This window comes from Protomyctophum parallelum (genome assembly GCF_964188405.1).
Source record: "Protomyctophum parallelum genome assembly, chromosome: 4".
Taxonomy (NCBI): domain Eukaryota; kingdom Metazoa; phylum Chordata; class Actinopteri; order Myctophiformes; family Myctophidae; genus Protomyctophum; species Protomyctophum parallelum.
In genome coordinates, this window is record NC_139700.1 from 35,911,285 (window position 1) to 35,929,830 (window position 18,546).

General features: G+C 42.8%; 1 protein-coding gene across 5 annotated transcripts in view; it reads right to left on the bottom strand.

Moving 5' to 3' along the window:
* Positions 1-11,805, bottom strand: part of peak1 (pseudopodium-enriched atypical kinase 1) — a 134,790-nt gene extending 122,985 nt beyond the window's left edge. For all 5 annotated transcript variants that reach the window (XR_014569152.1, XR_014569153.1, XM_083763292.1 and 2 more), the window contains exon 1: positions 11,642-11,805. The gene's annotated coding sequence lies outside the window, so the exon portion shown is untranslated. The remainder of the gene's footprint in view (positions 1-11,641) is intronic.
* Between the last annotated feature and the right edge of the window lie 6,741 nt (positions 11,806-18,546).

Sequence of the window (18,546 nt, forward strand, 5' to 3'; positions counted from 1 at the left end):
TCATATATACATTCATTATAATAATTAATAATAATTAATTTAATTAATAATAATAATAATTAATAAACTGACATCCATTCATTTAGGGAAATCATTTACAGAAATAAAATGTGTTATTGTTCTACTTAACTGTTGTAATGTATAATGAATTTTTATCCAAAAATGTGTTTATTATTAATATAAAAGTGTTTTTCAAAAGTCGGCATGCTGGTGACGCTATAAAAGGCCATTCTGGAGTGCCGGAGATTAGCTGGTGACAGACGCACACACACGCGGATGGACGGACACACACACACACACACACGGACGGAGTGAAAAACATACTCTCTCCCCGAGTCCCCATGCCTTCGGCCTGGTGGAGACAATAAGGTCAGAACTACGGTGTCATACCAGTTTTCCTCAGAACATTAACCGGAAAAGGCATACATACAGCGGGGGGGGGAAGACATGCGACAAAGGCCGTCGGGATCGGGAGTCGAACCCGCGGCACGCTGTCAAGCTGGCTCGTCAGCATAGGTGCCCAGATGCTTGAGCTAACCGTCGGCCCTATAAAATCAATCTGAACTAGAAAAAGTGCCCCTCGGAGCACAGGTCTCCACCAGGGCAGGTCAGGTTGTGGCCTCCTGGTGGCACTATAATAGGCCAATGTGAAAAGGGTGATATTTCTTCTTACGCCTTGGATGGCAATTGGACGATTTGAGGCATTTTGTTCCAAAATTGTGTTTTGCAAAAATCCACCAGTTTTCCACCAGACGGACGGACGGACGAATGGACACAGGCACACACACAGACGGAGTGCATACCATACTCTCTCCCCATTCCTTCAGCCTGGTGGAGACAATAAAGATGACACAGTTGCACTTAACTCCTGGTAGAGGGGTAAAATATTGCCTTTTTAAAGAAACAAGTTGTTTCCTCCCGACAGCTGCAGTAGGCACTCTGAATGAGCTGCCACCCCCTGAACCTGTCTGACCTTCATTTATCCAGGGAAAGTTGACTGAACACCAGGCCTGGAATCTCATTTTAGGGGCAAGGCCACTTGGCCTTTGGTGTTGTAAATTGTTTGAGGTCACAAAGGCCACATGCCAGGGCATCAATAAGGTCATATTTCAGTGAAATAAAGTACAAATTATCGCATAGTTTTATTGCCGAAGTCAAAACTTCATACAGCTTCAGCCCATCAGTCACTGGACTTGTTTGAACATAGGGATGCGGAGCTGCAGTGCAGGCTATGTTTTGGATATAAAGTGTAGCAGGTTGGAGTAACCTTGAACATAGTGGGAGGAAGGTCTGACCCCTGTGGCAGCACAGAGCACACCATGTCAACTTTCAGTCTAACCCAGTCTATCTCAGCCATGCAGCAGCTGTCTGTGTGCCTGTGGTGAGAAGAGGCTCAAAGTGCACGTAACACTCCTTAGAGTTAGACTACTGCAGTGGGTGAGCAATGTCACTGTAGCATTGTTTATTTAATGTCTAAATACTTACAAATGTATCAAACCGTTTTACACCAGCTCAGTCAACCATTCTCTTCCAACATCATGTTCACTGAAGTCACATCTTTGTGACACCGGCACATCACCATCAGCCAGATTAAGTCTCCTGATTGGCTGGCGCCAATGGTTCAAAACAGGTTCGAAATCACACCTAGCAGTGCTGCCAGCGTTTCACTTAAGAATTCTGAATCATTGGTGTCTAAAAGTAAACACATTGACAGGAGAAAGGAGGAGATGGCACAGATAGGGCATCAAGGCCACTGTGACCGCAGCCAGGGCATATGTTTTGAGGGACATAAGGCCAGACAGACGGTACAGGATGAACTCGCTGAAAAATGAAAAACACAGAAACACCCCGATTCACACATCACATCTAATAATCCAGTACAATCACAGTCCTCTATGGCGCTGCCCAGTATAATCACAGTCCTCTATGGTGCTGCCCAGTACAACCACAGTCCTCTACCGTAGATCTAGCCTCGATCCCAGGCTTACTCATCTGCGAAGAGAAAAGCCTGGTCACAACCTAAGGCAGAGAGGCTATCGGAAGTGTAGGGGGGAGGTCGTTTTCTACTCTAATTAAAAGAGTTTGAGAACCACTGCACATACAGTGGTCGACTCAACAACATTGACTTCTAGCCTAAAAAACAATTAATCTTTAGAGTTCATCTGACCTTCTCAGAGGTGGGATATTGTTACCGCAGCAACCAACACAAGACCCCGGAGACCTGATAACCAGACAGGAAGCGTTTTCGGCGGTTGCCATAGAGACAGTGTGACATTTAGAGCCAGACCAGTGATGTAAAGTGACTGCTTCCTTCAGTTTGATCAGGACAGAGCTAGACATTGTGAGTGTGACCAGCATCACACATAAATAGTACTCCTCCTGACGTCACATTCCAGTAACATGTCCCAAAACACTGATTCTCTCAACCTGTGGTCCAGAGCTCACAGGTGGACTTGAAACCTTATCGCTCAACCACTTCAACACTACATTTACAGAAACTGAAGTGATTGAACACCATAGGACAGTGGTTCTCAAACGTTTGCATTTGGCCACGGACCACCCGTCTTTGGCGCCAGGGTAAACCCCACAGAGTTGTTTTGTGCAAATGTATTCAGAATGACCCAGAATCCCACTTTGAGAAACACCACAATAGAATAATGGAGCAGCAGCCATAGAAGTTAAAGTGTGTGTCCCCTGACATTGACACAGCCCTCATCAAATAGCATCTGCATTCATTACGAGCCTGCAGGCGTACACAGTCTCCCTCAGAACTAGGGTGTGTATACAGTATGTGTGCGTGCAGCGCGCGCGCGTGTGTGTGTGTGCGTGCACACTGGAGAATGAGATCTCATTTGTGATGAACCTGCTGTATACCTCTGATCAAAGCTCATACATATCAGCTTCTCTGTGGAAAGGCGGAGATGCGTGTCCTTGATGCGAGGGCCTACGTCTCTGAGCACACAGCCATGTTTATACTCCCCTCTAACTACCACAAAGTATGCGTTAACATGCAAAACAATAAAACGATAACCCATATTGTTGCACAATGTATATATACACAACGTGTATACATTGCACATTATCCTATAAGCTATTCCACCTCCCTAATCCCCATTGCTGCTATAGTAATTCATTTTCTTATCTCATTAATTAAATAAGCTTCAGAGTTATTATTGTTATTATGGCGTACCGTATTGCAGACACCACACTTCTATTTCACTGCTATTACTTGTATAGAGTAGTGACCAGTAAATCTTCATTCTTGACACAGTAACAAATAGATAACAGAAAACTATGTATGGTATAAAAAACTGAGTCTCTCTCTCTCTCTCTCTCCCTCTCTCTCTCTCTATCTCTCTCTCTCTGGCACAACAGCGCCCCTACTGGTACTCATAGGAACTGGCTCATTAACGTCACATAGGTGAACACACAGGTGAACACGGACATTGCTGTTCTTTGGAGTGGTTGCACCACTCAAAAATATTTAACTTTTCGTGTTGAATATATTTGAATAGAAAAAAGTTTTGAAAAATACTACTGATCTAGAAGGCTTTTGTAGAACCAACCTCCAAACTCGATTGGCTAAATATGTTTTAGAATATGCCTGATGAGTGTGTCAGAGAGTGATAGAGAGAGAATGAATGTGTGAGAAGAAATGTCTGGTTGTAGGTGTACATGTGTCCATGTGTGTGTGTTGTTGACCTCACTGTCACACCTGCTGCACAACTCCAGCCCTGGCCTGACCCCTAGGCATCAAGGAGGAGAGGCAAAGTTCATGGTGTCAAATGACAGCCATCATAAATCTTGTTTCAATCACACACATGCACAAGAAACATATTGTGCAACACACACACACACACACACACACACACACACACACACACACACACACACACACACACACACACACACACACACACACACACACACACACACACACACACACACACACACACACACACACACACACACACACACACACACACACACACACACACCCTTTGCAAGGAGACTGCAGTCAGATTTGAAAGTGATGATCAATTAATCATTGCGCCCCAAATGGTTCTGATTTGTAACGGCCCTCCATCCTAAACAGATAGTCATCACATACACACACCCCGAGGGCAGGTCAAACTCTCAGCCATCAATCAGTCTGGCACGCTCTAGTCTAGCACTTCCATAATCTTTCATTCACCATCTGAATACAGGGACAACCTAAAAGCAACATAGGTCTAAATATATTTTTCACTAAATTGGAATTTAGTGAATTTGCGTGGCTGCAATGTTCATGCCAGTCCTACACAAGGTAGTCTGATGCCGGTAGGTCATTAAAGGTTAACAAATGTAACGCATGGCATTCACTAAGCATTTTTATTTGTATTTTACTTTAATAAGCACAGAAGAACAATGAGGCAGAGCCGCAGACAAATCTGAGAGATTACATTTACATGCATCACAAATCACACAAAAATCATGCTTTATAGTATTTCTCTGGCTGGGCAGTGGGCATTATATTTATATTTTATTTAGACAGGTCAAGACAAGTCTTGTGGGGAGATGATGTGCAACACAGTTCTTTGAGGTGGGATTCTAACACAGAACCTTTGTGGTCAGTCAGTGTGTTAACACATAAAAACCGGGAAAGCATCCATGCCATTTTATTTGATCAACATAAGTTTATAAAGAATTTTGTTCCTGTCGGGCAGAAACCTCTTATCTCCATATTCTATACTATACATTTTTCGTTTTTTTCATAAATTAACTCCCGAGTCCCTACTTGATCACACCACAGCAGTGTCACACTACACAAAAGCATCAAATGTAGAAGATCCGCAAGTTCGAAACGCGTCATGAAGTGACGCGTTTGGAGCTCAATCTGCTAAACTACTTTTGCCGTTTAAGAAAAGTCCAATTTGGACATACTGTATGTGGCTTCCAGCCAACAGAGACGATTTGTAGAATCGACCTCAGGTCTTGAGCCAGCAGAATACTAGATGACCGTTTCTCCAATTTCCAGCCAAGCTTAACTAGACCCACCAAAAATGCAAAAACGGAGAGCTAATGACGCCATGTACCGGTGTAGCAGACAAATATGTCCCCTCACTGCACTCTACCCCTCCCCTGTGTTTGACTGTATATAGTGCCTACACTCTATTGACATAATTTGTCAATGAGTTTTACTTCTAGAATACTTTGATATTACTCCTACAGATTATGTCCAAACATCACGCAAATCTATACATAGTATCCCTATAGTCATGTGATCAGCGCGGATCAGTCAGATTTGAAATCTGAATGGTGAATTCCGATTCCGAACATTTCTGGCCCACTATAACCTACCTGACCTGGCTGGCGGAGACTTTTCATAATTTATTCTCTGACTTTAGTAGTAGCTTCCAGTTCTATGAAAGACAGCTGCAACTACACTCACGCAATGGTAGCTACTAGCTAGCCCCCACCCCCCACAGGGCTGGGAAATATATTGATATTGTATCCTTATTTGATTATGCTTATCGCAATATACCATAGGTGTGGTCTTTCCCTGATTTTAATCACTTCAGCCCACTTTCATACTTCCAAAAGTATTCAAAAGGTTCCAAAATAGCCGATCTACAAGCTCATCGCGACACGTTGAGAGCTTGTAGATACACTACTTTCACTAGTTTTGAAACTGGCTGAAATTGTGTTTTTAAATAATCACATTAGAGCACTGAAATGTGTCGTACTTTACACATCCTACCTGGGTTGTGTTTTTTTTCCATTATTCTGAATTACCATAGACTTTTCTTATATCACGTAAGAAACAAATGATATCTGCGGTTTCACTCATATGGATATGTAGAATCAAATGGCAAAAAACGCTTATGTTACTGCTGCCAAATTAGTAATGTTTTCGCCAGAAACAGACTTATGAAATATGAGTGTACTGACTATCGTAAACTATACAGAGCCACCTCCCCGAGACATATCACAGAGACAGTGTCAGTTTGTTTAGTTTTAGACCACAATATGAGACTATTTGTGTTATGTTATTCTCCATAGAGAATTTGCAGCACTTCTGCAACTCTGGGGATTAGCGAGTGATGTCAAGAGAACTTCAGTAACTGTATACGATACCAGAAAGACACCTGAGGGCGAGAAGCGACCTCGCCCTTCACTGGCCATATATGGAGCGTGTCTTGAGTGTACAGGGTTTGATGAGGTCGGATCAACACATGGAAAGTCAGAACAGGTCAGCTCCATATATGGAGATCTAAGGGTGGCAGCGGGGGCGTGTCTTGAGTGTACAGGATTTGATGAGGGCCCAGGTAGGGTCGGGCATTAATATTCGGGCCTGTTGAGAACACAGTTTTTGCAGGCTGCCGGGCACGGCTGCACAAATAACTTTGGGGCAGGCCCGTCTAGAGTTTAAATGGACAGGTATCAGTCAAAAGGGAGACATCGAAGAGGCCATCTGCCATATATCCATATACTAATATTTATGACATCAGGGATCTCCATATATGGGCTTAATTGCGACAGCAAGTCGCATTTACTATGATCCCTGATTTACTATCATCCCTGATGATGTCATAGTGATGTCATGAGACCTGGGCACAATATATGGGGGCTTTCCCCATGTATGGGGATTTTGAGTGACAGAAAACGCACAATTCCATAGTTAACTGCGATGTTTATGCAGAAAAACATCAAATCTGTGCCTGTTTTGCTGGGACCAAATGACCACAAATGACCATATTTCTTACGTCATCATTTAGAGCTAGTCACACGTATACTATATACATAATCACTTCAGTAAAAATAAAATAGCAGGCCCAGGCCGTAGCGTAACGGTCTGGGCACCGGACTGGTGATCCAGTCGCGGTGTGCCGCGGGTTCGACTCCCGAACCCGACACGGCCTTTACCGCATGTCATCCCCCCATCTCTCTCCCGTTTCCTGTCAGCCTACTATCTGTCCCTTAAAAAATCAATAAAAGGCGTAAGCCGCAAAAAAATATCTTAAAAAAAAAAAAAAAAAAAAAAAAAAAGCAAATTGTGCCTGATCTGCTGGGACCCGAGTACGTGGTGTGTATATGTATGACTAGCTCTTAATGACGTAAGAAATATGGTCATTTGTGGTCATTTGGTCCCAGCAAACCAGGCACAGATTTGCTGTTTTCTTGCATAAACATCAAATGGCGGGACAGCTGTCACGGTTTTTGGCGCAAAGTAACCACAGTATACCGCTAATCAACTTACAACTACACACTTTATACAGTATAGAGTATATATGTATAGTATACGTATATAGTATATGCCTATATACTATATATATACTATATATATTTCTTACGTCATCATTTAGAGCTAGTCATACGTATACTATATACATAATCAGTAAAAATAAAATAGCAAATTGTGCCTGATCTGCTGGGACCAGAGTATATGGTGTGTATATGTATGACTAGCTCTTAATGACGACGTAAGAAATATGGTCATTTGTGGTCGTTTGGTCCCAGCAAACCAGGCACAGATTTGCTGTTTTCTTGCATAAACATCAAATGGCGGGACAGCTGTCACAGTTTTTGGCACAAAGTAACCACAGTATACCGCTAATCAACTTACAACAACACACTCTATATAGTATATATGTATACGTATATAGTATATGCCTAAATAGTATATACTATATATATACTATATATAGTATATGCCTATATAGTATATGCCTGCTTTGCTGGGACCAAACGACCACAAATTACCATATCTCTTACGTCATCATTTAGAGCTAGTCATACGTATACTATATACATAATCAATAAAAATAAAATAGCAAGTTGTGCCTGATCTGCTGGGACCAGAGTATGTGGTGTGTATATGTATGACTAGCTCTTCACCCAAACTTATATAGATAGAAACTTGAATCATACTTAATAATACTAGGTGTTTATATGCATAAAGTAGGTAGGTAGCAAATAGTTACATCTAAAAATTATACATTCCAAACGTTCCTTCACAGAGATACTGAGATTTGACAGTTTACAGCGGTCGAAAGGACTTGCGCGCTCTGCTTGCGCACTAGTTGGCCATTTATGGCCTACTAGTGTGCAACAAGCAAGTATGCACTCGACAGAGTGCAGTTCTAGTTTGTGATCTGTAAACAGAAAGGTGAAAAGCAAATTAAACAGCTAGTAGTCTATTTGATATGGCTGTGAGTAGAGTGGATCAATAACGTCAAACTCTCCAACAGGAATTGTTGGACTGATAATAAAAGGAAATAAATAATGGCAATAAATTTTAAACCGTACCGTCCGTACGTACTTGAAAGTGAAACTGCATACAGTAGCAGACACTTAACGTTGTCACCTTGTGAACTTGTAGATCTGCTATTTTCACTGAACATTTGCCTCGTTATATGGACGCTACTGTTCATGGGGTCAATAGGACAAAGTACAACAGAACACAGAATATTTTTGGTGGATTAACAGGATCAGTGGTCATATGGAAGAAAAGATCATCTCTGCTTCGTTCTTGGACACACGAATAAACCAAACCAAACATACCATTACTGGAATGGATACAAAGCAACTCAACAGAGAGATTACAACAAAGTCTTCCATTTGTCACCAAAGAATTCCAGGTATGTTTTCTGTCTCTCTCCCTCTCTCTCTCAACGCCAGGAAACAATCCGGCAAATATTTGTCCCACATACTTTGGTGGCAGCAATGAAAAAAAAGGACCTTATCAGAATCCCAAATCTCAAACTTCAAGGCCTCTTCTCATCTATTTTTAAAGAGGCCCATTTCAACCCATTTCTGTCACAGAAATTCAGTGGTACTCATTTTCCTAGATACTGTATATCACTGAATTCTGGAGGTCACAATATGTTCAGTTTCAAATTTGGCATCTTAAAATAACATTACTAGGAAGACATTTTCCAAGTACAAGCCTAACTCTTGTAAGTGACTCATTAAATATTACATTAGTCCTCCAAGACGGTTCATGGTTTTGAGGTTAAGGCCAAGATTATGTACAGAATACACAAAATGTGTTTTTGTTAGCTGAAATGCTCCTGAAAGCGTAGCAGAAATAACAATACTGATGGAGCCGTTTTGTTGACAGTGTCAGCTGTATGAGTGGTAATGATAGCACGGCCTGGGGGCATGTAAAAACAAGCAGTCACAGTCCTAATCCTATAACACACAAAAAAAGAGACTCCAACCTCAATGTAAACATGACAATACAGGATGTCATTCACCAAGAACTTGGTGGTCTCACTGGAGTAGGGTTCATCAACTCCGGTCCATATAAAGCTAGAGTAGACTAGACCATCAGTACGGCTCTTTTCCAACCTACCAGGACATTTAGTACTGCAGGTTTTATATCCTACCAGGACACACTAGTACTGTTGGTTTTTCTATCCTTAAAGGACCAATTCACCACTTTTCAACTTCTCTTCCTATAATTGGTCCTAACTAATGCTCATGATAAAATACCACCATTTTTTCCTACTCAGTCTGTGTCTCATGGGAAGGCTGTGGGGCAGTTTAGAAACCCGTCCGTCCACCAGTGACATCATCGATGGTGAATCTGATTCCAAGCTAATAGAAACGGCAGGATTTATTTTCCTGAAAAGTTGCAATGCAAAAGTTGAAGCCATCGTTCTCACGATAATAAAAATCTAAATATATTTTAACAAAAATTCTGCCCAATGATGATGTCACTGGTGGAAGGGTGTCCGAACTGCCCAAAGCCCTCCTATGAGACACAGACTGAGTAGGAAAAAATGGTGGTGTTTTATCATGAACATTAGTGAGGACCAATTATATGAAGAGATGTTGAAAAGTGGTGAAGTGGTCCTTTAACCAGGACAGCTGGTTTTCTATCCTACCGGTAGTGCTGCTGTTTTTCTATCCTAGTACCAGCCATAGAGTAATACAAGGATAGCCATAGAGTAATACAAGGATAGAGACCCCCCCCCCCCCCCCCCCGGGTGTGACAGTACAGTACAGTAGAGGGACCCCCAAATGGTAACTGTCATTTCTCGATCGTTTCGGACACAGGGTGGCTTGCCGGAACCGGCCCACCACCCTGGGCGCGTGCGTTCCTGTGGGTTTGGAAGTTCCAGGGATCGACACACGGAATTGCACCACTCAGTTCACACAGGTGTGATTTTAAAATTGCATACAGTGAGTAACATCTCCATCTGGTTACCTAACCTGCAGGACAAGCATAGAAAGGTTGTCCAAAGTGATGTTTTTACTTTAAAGAATGAATTAATTATGATTAAAGAATGATGATTATTCACCACCCTCATTATCTCTCCATTGCTTCCAATTTAACATTGACCTTGTGCTTTATTAAGGCAGGGTAAGTCCAAGCTGAATGAAAGTCAAGAAGATGTTTTCAGTCAATAAAGAAAAGGAAACATGACACATGCCATGACTTTTATCCAGTCTACTGCATCACCTATTGTTCCAAAGAATTTTACACTTGGTATTGTAGTATTGACACAGGGGGGTTGTCAATTGTCCACTAGGTTGGCATCATGCGATTCTAGTACAACACAGATTCAGTAACCTTTTGCCAACTCACTATAATAAGTATGACTCTTTTTATAATCTGAATCACCGCTAGGCCACTTTTCAGTGTGACTGAGATTTCTTACAATGACTTGCTTTGGCTGGTTCTGTTCTGCAGTGAAAAGAACCCCAAATGCAGCCAAATACGACTTACGAAGTTACGACGTATACACAACAGCACATAGCCGAATCCAGAATACAATACACTAGTCTAGACAACATCCATGATTCAAGAAGCCATACATACAACTTTTATACACTAGACAGCACAGCAGCATCCATAATGCCTACGGTATATGGCTCAACATTTAGCTTATCTTTGAACACGAGGAGAACTGCATGGCACTTGAGCAGTCCTTATGTGGGTACTGTTGTTGACTAGAGAGCATGGCAGCGACACTGCGAGCTTGGCGTTTTCATTCCCTTTCCAGTTCAATGTGTAGGTCGTCATACCGATACCAACAACAGAGGCAACACATGATGAAAACATACATTATCACTTGATGTGTACATGTTGATGTTGCGTGTTAAAACAGCCCTTTTTGTCAAGGGCCAGGATTGCCAAAATGACGTTGTTGTTGTTAAACTAACATTTTATCTCAAACTACAAAACCAACAATGACATCGAACATACATTATCGATATCTTTGATTACATTCCCGTTAGTTTATGGGGTGGAAATCAGCGTCACGTTAACACGTTTTATGCAGCAGCCAACATAGTATAGGAAGGAACTTAAGGAAGCCCCTTAGCCCCCCGACGCAACATTATGGAGCACTCGGTGAAGACCAAAGCAAACTTCCCAAACACCTTCAACAAACTGCCGCGTGTTTACTGGAGCGGGTGCTCACGGCTCAGGCAGTGTTTTTGCAGTGAACCAACGGGGAGAGACATTGCATTGGAGACGGAGTGAGTGAACAACAACCATGCCATGCCTTGTGTTGTTGGAACTACAAGCCTGGAACTTCGCAGCAACAGTCAAACTGTGGCGACGGGATGTGAGGCAGTTTCAGTTTGGAAAGAAGAGACTATAGAGAGACAGAGAGGGAAACAACGTTTTGAACTTTTCAACACATACCTTCAGATCCAAATACTGGCCACAAAGATCCGCGGTCCTCCTACAGACAGTTCGGCGGTCATAATCCGCGTGTCGTGCTTTGGGGAATAAAGTGAGAATAATAATAATCCGCGTGGATTTCTTTCAACGGCAGTGTCGCTTCAGTGTGACTTGTGAGCAGAGCTGCCCACTCTCTGAGTCTGGCTCTCTCTCTCTCGAAGTCGAACGGATTTTTCGTACACTCCTCCTCCCTCTCTCCTATTTCTTCTCTCTCCCTCTCTGCGAGTCTGCGTGGCTTCAACACAGCCGCAATTTTTCCACAAACCTCTTGACGACGCGCGGGGGCGCGCACGGACACGAAAGAAAGGGACAGAAAACTGAATGAAAGCTGTCATGAAATTAAATCATGTCCCCAAACTGAACGATGTAGATTAGAAAGAATGGATCCTCTCACTTCTGCTAAACAGTCACGCGCACACGGACACACGTCTCAAACCCCCACAAATCAATAAAATAGACGAGGAAAAATAACTAGGCTGTATAAAAACAGCTGAGCGGAGTTGAGTTGAGGATTAATAAACGTGTGATAAAACACTCACCGCAATTAAGTACTTAACACCACCCACCACTCAAACGCAAATAAAAATCACATTTTGTAATTAACACAATTAACAAATCAGAACACACTGCAAATAACAGACATATGACAAGATTTATTTTACAAAGTAGAAGTCAAGAACACAACACAAACATCAAAAAGTCAGTTTTATTGCGCCTTTTCTTTGTTGGGTATGTTGGGTAAAGCGCTGTAGTCTGTCCGGCAGCCCGGGGTGTGGAGTTGGAATTTTGGTAGGCCTATAGTATTTTTTATTGGCCTAAAATATTGTCTATATACATTCATGAATCCACTTGCTGACCGGCTGTCGGTATTGAGCAATTAGTTTTATTGGAGTTTATATGCGACCATACCATTAACACCCTATATATTGGCAAAAATGTCAAAACTTTGTGATATGTCAAACTTGGGTGTTTTCATGATTGCACAAAAACCTGGGTCAGATCAACATATGGAATGAATTCTGTATACTGGCCATATGGAGCGTGTCTTGAGTGTTGATGATGTCAGATCAACATATGGAATGTCAGAACAGGTCAGCTCCATATATGGAGATCTAAGGGTAGCAGTGTCTTGAGTTTACAGGGTTTGATGATCAACATATATAATTAATTTTGTATTGGCCATATATGGAGCGTGTCACGAGGCGTGACGGACTGACAGGTTTTGCAGATAATTGTGACATACGGTTGCAATTATAATTATTTATATTGTACATTATTTCATCAATGTTAAGTTAGTTAACTAACTAACTAATTTCATAGATGCACTATAGTTCATGCTACAAGTATGCATAATTAATTTCTGTTCTGACTTTACTGTGAGATTACATATTAGATTGCATATCCAGCTCTCTGACTCTGAGGAAGGAATTCCCCTCCTCTCTCTTTCACCGTGCAAAATTGGGTCCAGTGGGAAGAGGAGAAAGAGTAGGGAGGAGAGCAGTTGACATGTCTGAATGACTCAAGTCATTTTAACACATTCCTGGCATTGTTTCCGGCTCGGCCCGGACCTGGCACCAGTTCCAAGGTGGAGGTTTTTCCAGAGTTCAGACAGAGGGGGTTGGTGGAAGGGATGACGGATCAAGGACAAACTCAATGGAGTGACTCGCTTTTCCCCATTTTCTCGCCTATAAGACTCTCTCAGTCACACTCACACTTCTCCAGCTGAATAAATAAGACAGTTGGAGTGTGTATGCACGTGCGTGCTCGCGTGCATGCGTGCATGCATGCATGCATGCGTGCGTGCGCTATCCTTCCCAGCTTTACCTGTAGCATTAAGTGTAATTAAGATGGAGTCTAGTGTTTCCTGCGGTTTTTAGTTTTTTATGTAGCCATAATGAGCATTGAGTCACTTAAATCTCTTGAAAAGTGAAAACTTGAAAATGAGTTGAAACCATTGGTGGTAGCTTTCAGTGCTCTAAACAAATGAAGAAATGGGGAAAATACATATACAGTAGTAGGGTATTTGTTTTGATTTGATTCATGATTATCAAGTGGGATGTTCTGGCTTCAGAACACCCCACTCCACTGACACATGTCTCCTCTATTTGAGCAACCACATCAAACATGAGGTGGATGCTGGCAAATACTGTGGCATGGTCATGCTGGACCTCCAAAAGGCTTTTGACACCGTGAACCACTCCATACTGGTTAACAAGCTAAAAGCAATTAGTTTTGATATAGCACATCAGTGAGCTGGATGCCCATGTACCTGTCTAAATACTTCCTTACCTTAATGTTAACGAAGTCCATGCCCACAACACCAGAGGGATTTCAACAACGGCTGCAATTCAACCCTTTTTTCCCTCCTATGGTGATTTCCTACTTTTTGGCTATATAGTAGTGTATATTTGTACGTCTCTAAATGTTATGATGAATTGAACATGGTGGACCCTATTGTAAACAAGTGTAATGCTTTATGGTGTCGTCCAGAGTTAAGTCTTGTATTGAGTTGTGCTTGAAATGTACTTACAATTCTCCAAAACTGTTAATAAATTCCTCAATCAAAAGTGAAGAAAAGTTATGAAAAAGGAGGAGAAACAGAAAAGGTAATCTTTCATAAGCAAATAATTTGTAATATTACACATTACAGTATACATTTATATTGGCATTGCAGTAGTTCTGTAACATTTCTGGTGTGACATGTGTGAATGTATTCAGAATTCGAATGCAAAAATGGTAGTAGCAAAACGGTAGTAGCAAACCTGAAAAGCGTTTGTTAGGATATAATGTTGTAGGAAACTACATATATCGTTGTCAATATTCTGAGAGATGAAACATTGTCTATTTTATCTAATAAATATCTTGATTGCAACTTGCAAGTAGACAGTATAGGGGTCCCCGTTTTCATTATATGGGAATTTGCCTTTTTCTTGTCAGGCATCTATATAGCGCCTTTATCCAAGGCGCTTTACATGATTGTGCATTACATTCACACACATTCATACACCGATGGTGACAGAAACCATGCAAGGCACCAACCAGCACATCAGGAGCAGGTTGGTGGTTCAGTGTCTTGCTCAAGGACACTTCAACACTAACTCTGGGGGAGCCCGGGTTCGAACTGGCAACCTTGCGATTCCCATCAAGCCACTCTACCCCTGAGCCACCGCCGCCCACACACCACATGCAAACAGTACAATCACCAGACGATGTTGACAAGAATTCAATCTGTCCAAATATTTTTCCATCAGGGAATAAAGGCAGACAAAAACATAGGTTGTCTTTTGGCCAAAAAACAGACATATACACAACCATGCGCTCACACACAAAATTATGTGCACATTGCACACAAACATGCAATGTATATTCTGTTGGCATGCATTGCTGCTTCTAATTTCCCATGGTCTGTAGAGATCACACAAACACAGGATGTAGTTTGACTTGTACAATAGATTCACAAAGGATGCACACACACACGCACACGCACACGCACACACACACACACACACACACACACACACACACACACACACACACACACACACAGATCAGTTACTACTTACTGAGACACTTGTGAAGTGATGATGAATAGACTGTCAGCATGATGAGTGGAAGAGAATTACACCGTTTCACATGAATAATGAAACACGACTCCAGTGTTTAGGAAGTAAAGATAGCTGACAGGGCCAAAAGAAAACAAAAGAAACCTTTGCAGGAAATGTTTCGTGCAGCAGCTGTGCACTGCACCATGTGCTTTATCGTGTATAAAAGGTGACTCAACTCCATGAACCTGTATTAAAGTTATTTTTTATTTTTTATTAGAATTGTTAGCTTCTGAAATGTGCTTTTTATCTGTTTGGATTTTACCATCATCTTTCTTCTTGCAAACAGTAGCCACCTAGTATGTGGGATAAATATTTGCTGGATTGTTTGTTTCCTAGTTTGAAAACATACCAGACATTATCTGGGATTAAAACTTGTAGACTTTGTTCAACTCTGCTGAGTTTGTTTTTTCATCCATTCCAACATGTGGGAGAAAACAAACACTGTTTATAAAATGTCCCAGATGGAAACTTGGAAAGTGAGAGAGAGAGAGGGTGGGGGGGGGGGGGAGGGCAATAGGCCTATATAGAGATGGGAAACAGATAGCGCCTTAAAAGGTGGAGGACACAGAGATTGAGAGTGAGATGGAGAAAAACAGGAGGGTAAAACGGAGGCTGGCCAGCTCAGCATGTGAAGGCTGACTCATTGCCTCTCCCTGAGTCACTCCATCCTTTTCTGCATCCAACCACCCCTCCTCCCCCTCACCTTTCCTTCCCCTCTCCTTCCACCTATAGCCACCCCTCCTTTCCTCCTCCCTTCCCTCCATTGGTCTTAATGCCCACACTCCAACTCTGTTCCTTCATCCCTCTCTCCGTGTCCATCCACCCTTTACTTATTACAATCGCCTCCCTTCCTGTTTCTTTCGCTTCGCTCTACATCCATCACATAATCTGCGCCTTTTCCCCATCCTTCACTGGCATGCTCCTTCTTGCCACCTTTGTTCATTTTCTTTCCACATCCCCCTCACTCGATCTTTCTATCTCTCCCTGTTGCAGTCCGTCCTCTCCCGCTGTCAAAACAAGCTGGCCATTAATGTAAAAATGGCAATGTGTGTGCACACTGCATAGTCCACCAGTGAAATAACACGGATTGGCAATTCCATACTACATACACTACTAGAAAACCCCAAAATCAATATTACACTAGTACTGTTTTGACTGCGATGGAGGCGTGGCTTTCACCCCATTATCTCAGTTGGGGAAATCAAACTTTGAGCTAAAAAGAAATTACTAGTAAATTAAATTACAATCTTACAATCAACTACTTCGAGAAGAAGGTTGATGATATCAGCAGCTCCTTTCCTCCCCTCCCACATAAAGTGGCATCTGACTCAACCAACACCAACCCCAACATACCATGCATGTCCTCCTTCTCTCCTCTTTCCCCAGACGAGGTTCTACAACTAGTAACATCCTCTAGACCTACCACTTGTCCTCTTGACCCTGTCCCGTCTCCAATCTTCCAGACCATCGCACCTGATCTGCTCCCCTTCATCACCTCCATCATCAACACCTCAGTAACCTCAGGCTGCGTCCCATCTGCCCTCAAGTCAGCCAGAGTAACACCACTCCTCAAAAAACCAACCCTTGACCCCTCAGATGTCAAGAACTACAGACCGGTATCACTCCTTTCATTTATTTCTAAAACCATTGAACGTGTCGTCTCCAACCAGCTCTCTCTCCATCTCTCACAGAACAACCTGCTGGATCCCAACCAGTCCGGATTCAAGAAGGCCCACTCCACAGAAACTGCCCTGCTGGCAGTCACAGAAGCACTACATGCTGCCCAAGCTGCTTCCCACTCTGCAGTACTGATTCTCCTAGACCTATCAGCAGCATTTGACACAGTGAACCACCAGCTGCTCCTAGAAACCCTAGCGGAGCTAGGCATCGGTGGAACGGCACTAAAGTGGTTCTCCTCCTACCTCACCGATCGGACCTACCAGGTTTCCTGGAAAGGTCTGCTATCATCCCCCCGAACCCTCCAAACTGGGGTCCCACAGGGATCTGTACTTGGTCCCCTCCTTTTCTCACTGTACACTAAATCCCTTGGCACTATCATCTCTGCTCACAATATATCCTATCACTGCTACGCCGATGACACACAACTGTTCCTATCCTTCCCCCCCTCTGCCACTCAGGTGGAAGAGCGCATCACTGCATGCCTGGCTGACATATCACAGTGGATGTCCTCCAACCACCTCAAGCTGAACCCAGACAAGACTGAGCTTCTCTTCTTCCCAGCTAAGTCCTGCCCTATGCGGGAGCTAACTATTTCCGTAGACAACGCCCTGGTAACGTCTGTCCCAACAGCCAGGAATCTTGGTGTTGTCCTGGACAGTCAGCTCTCGTTCAAAGCTCACATCACAGCTGTCACTCGATCATGTAGGTTCACACTCTATAACATACGACGAATTAGACCGTTCCTCACCCAGGAATCAGCCCAGCTCCTAATCCAGACAACAGTCTTGTCAAAACTCGACTATTGTAACTCCCTCCTTACTGGCCTACCAGCATGTGCACTTAAGCCTCTCCAGCTGATCCAAAATGCAGCAGCTCGCTTGGTCTTCAACCAGCCAAAATTCTCACATGTCTCCCCCCTGCTCCGCTCCCTCCACTGGCTCCCGGTCGCTGCCCGCACAGAATACAAAACTCTGATGCTGGCATTCAAAGCAACCAAAGGTATGGCTCCCCCATATCTTACAAGTATGATTGAACCCTACAAACCCTCCCGCGCACTCAGATCAGCCAACGCAGGGAAACTGGAAGTACCCTCACTAAAAACGCCGGGACAACGCTCCACACGTCCCAAACTCTTCTCCCTTCTGGCTCCAAAACTGTGGAATGCACTTCCCATTGCAGTCAGAACTGCAGCATCACTCCCAATCTTCCGCCGTAGCCTGAAAACCCACCTTTTCAGACTCCATCATGGCCCATAGCACTTACCCTAACCCCTTACATAGCATTTCTGTTGGCTTAGATAGCATTTGACACAGACTTATAGCATGTTATGTAGACAGCACTATAATTGTATTGTATATAGTCATAGCACGCCATAGTACATATGTATAGCATAGTAGTGAATATGTATAGTTTATTATGTATAGTGTATGTATAGTTTCATCATATAGATATTCCACTGTTACCTTCTTATCTTACGCATGTTTCATGATAAATGCTTTTATGTGATGTATTCCCATGCTTTTGTTCTTGCCTAAATGTAAGTCGCTCTGGATTAAGAGCGTCTGCTAAATGCCTAAATTC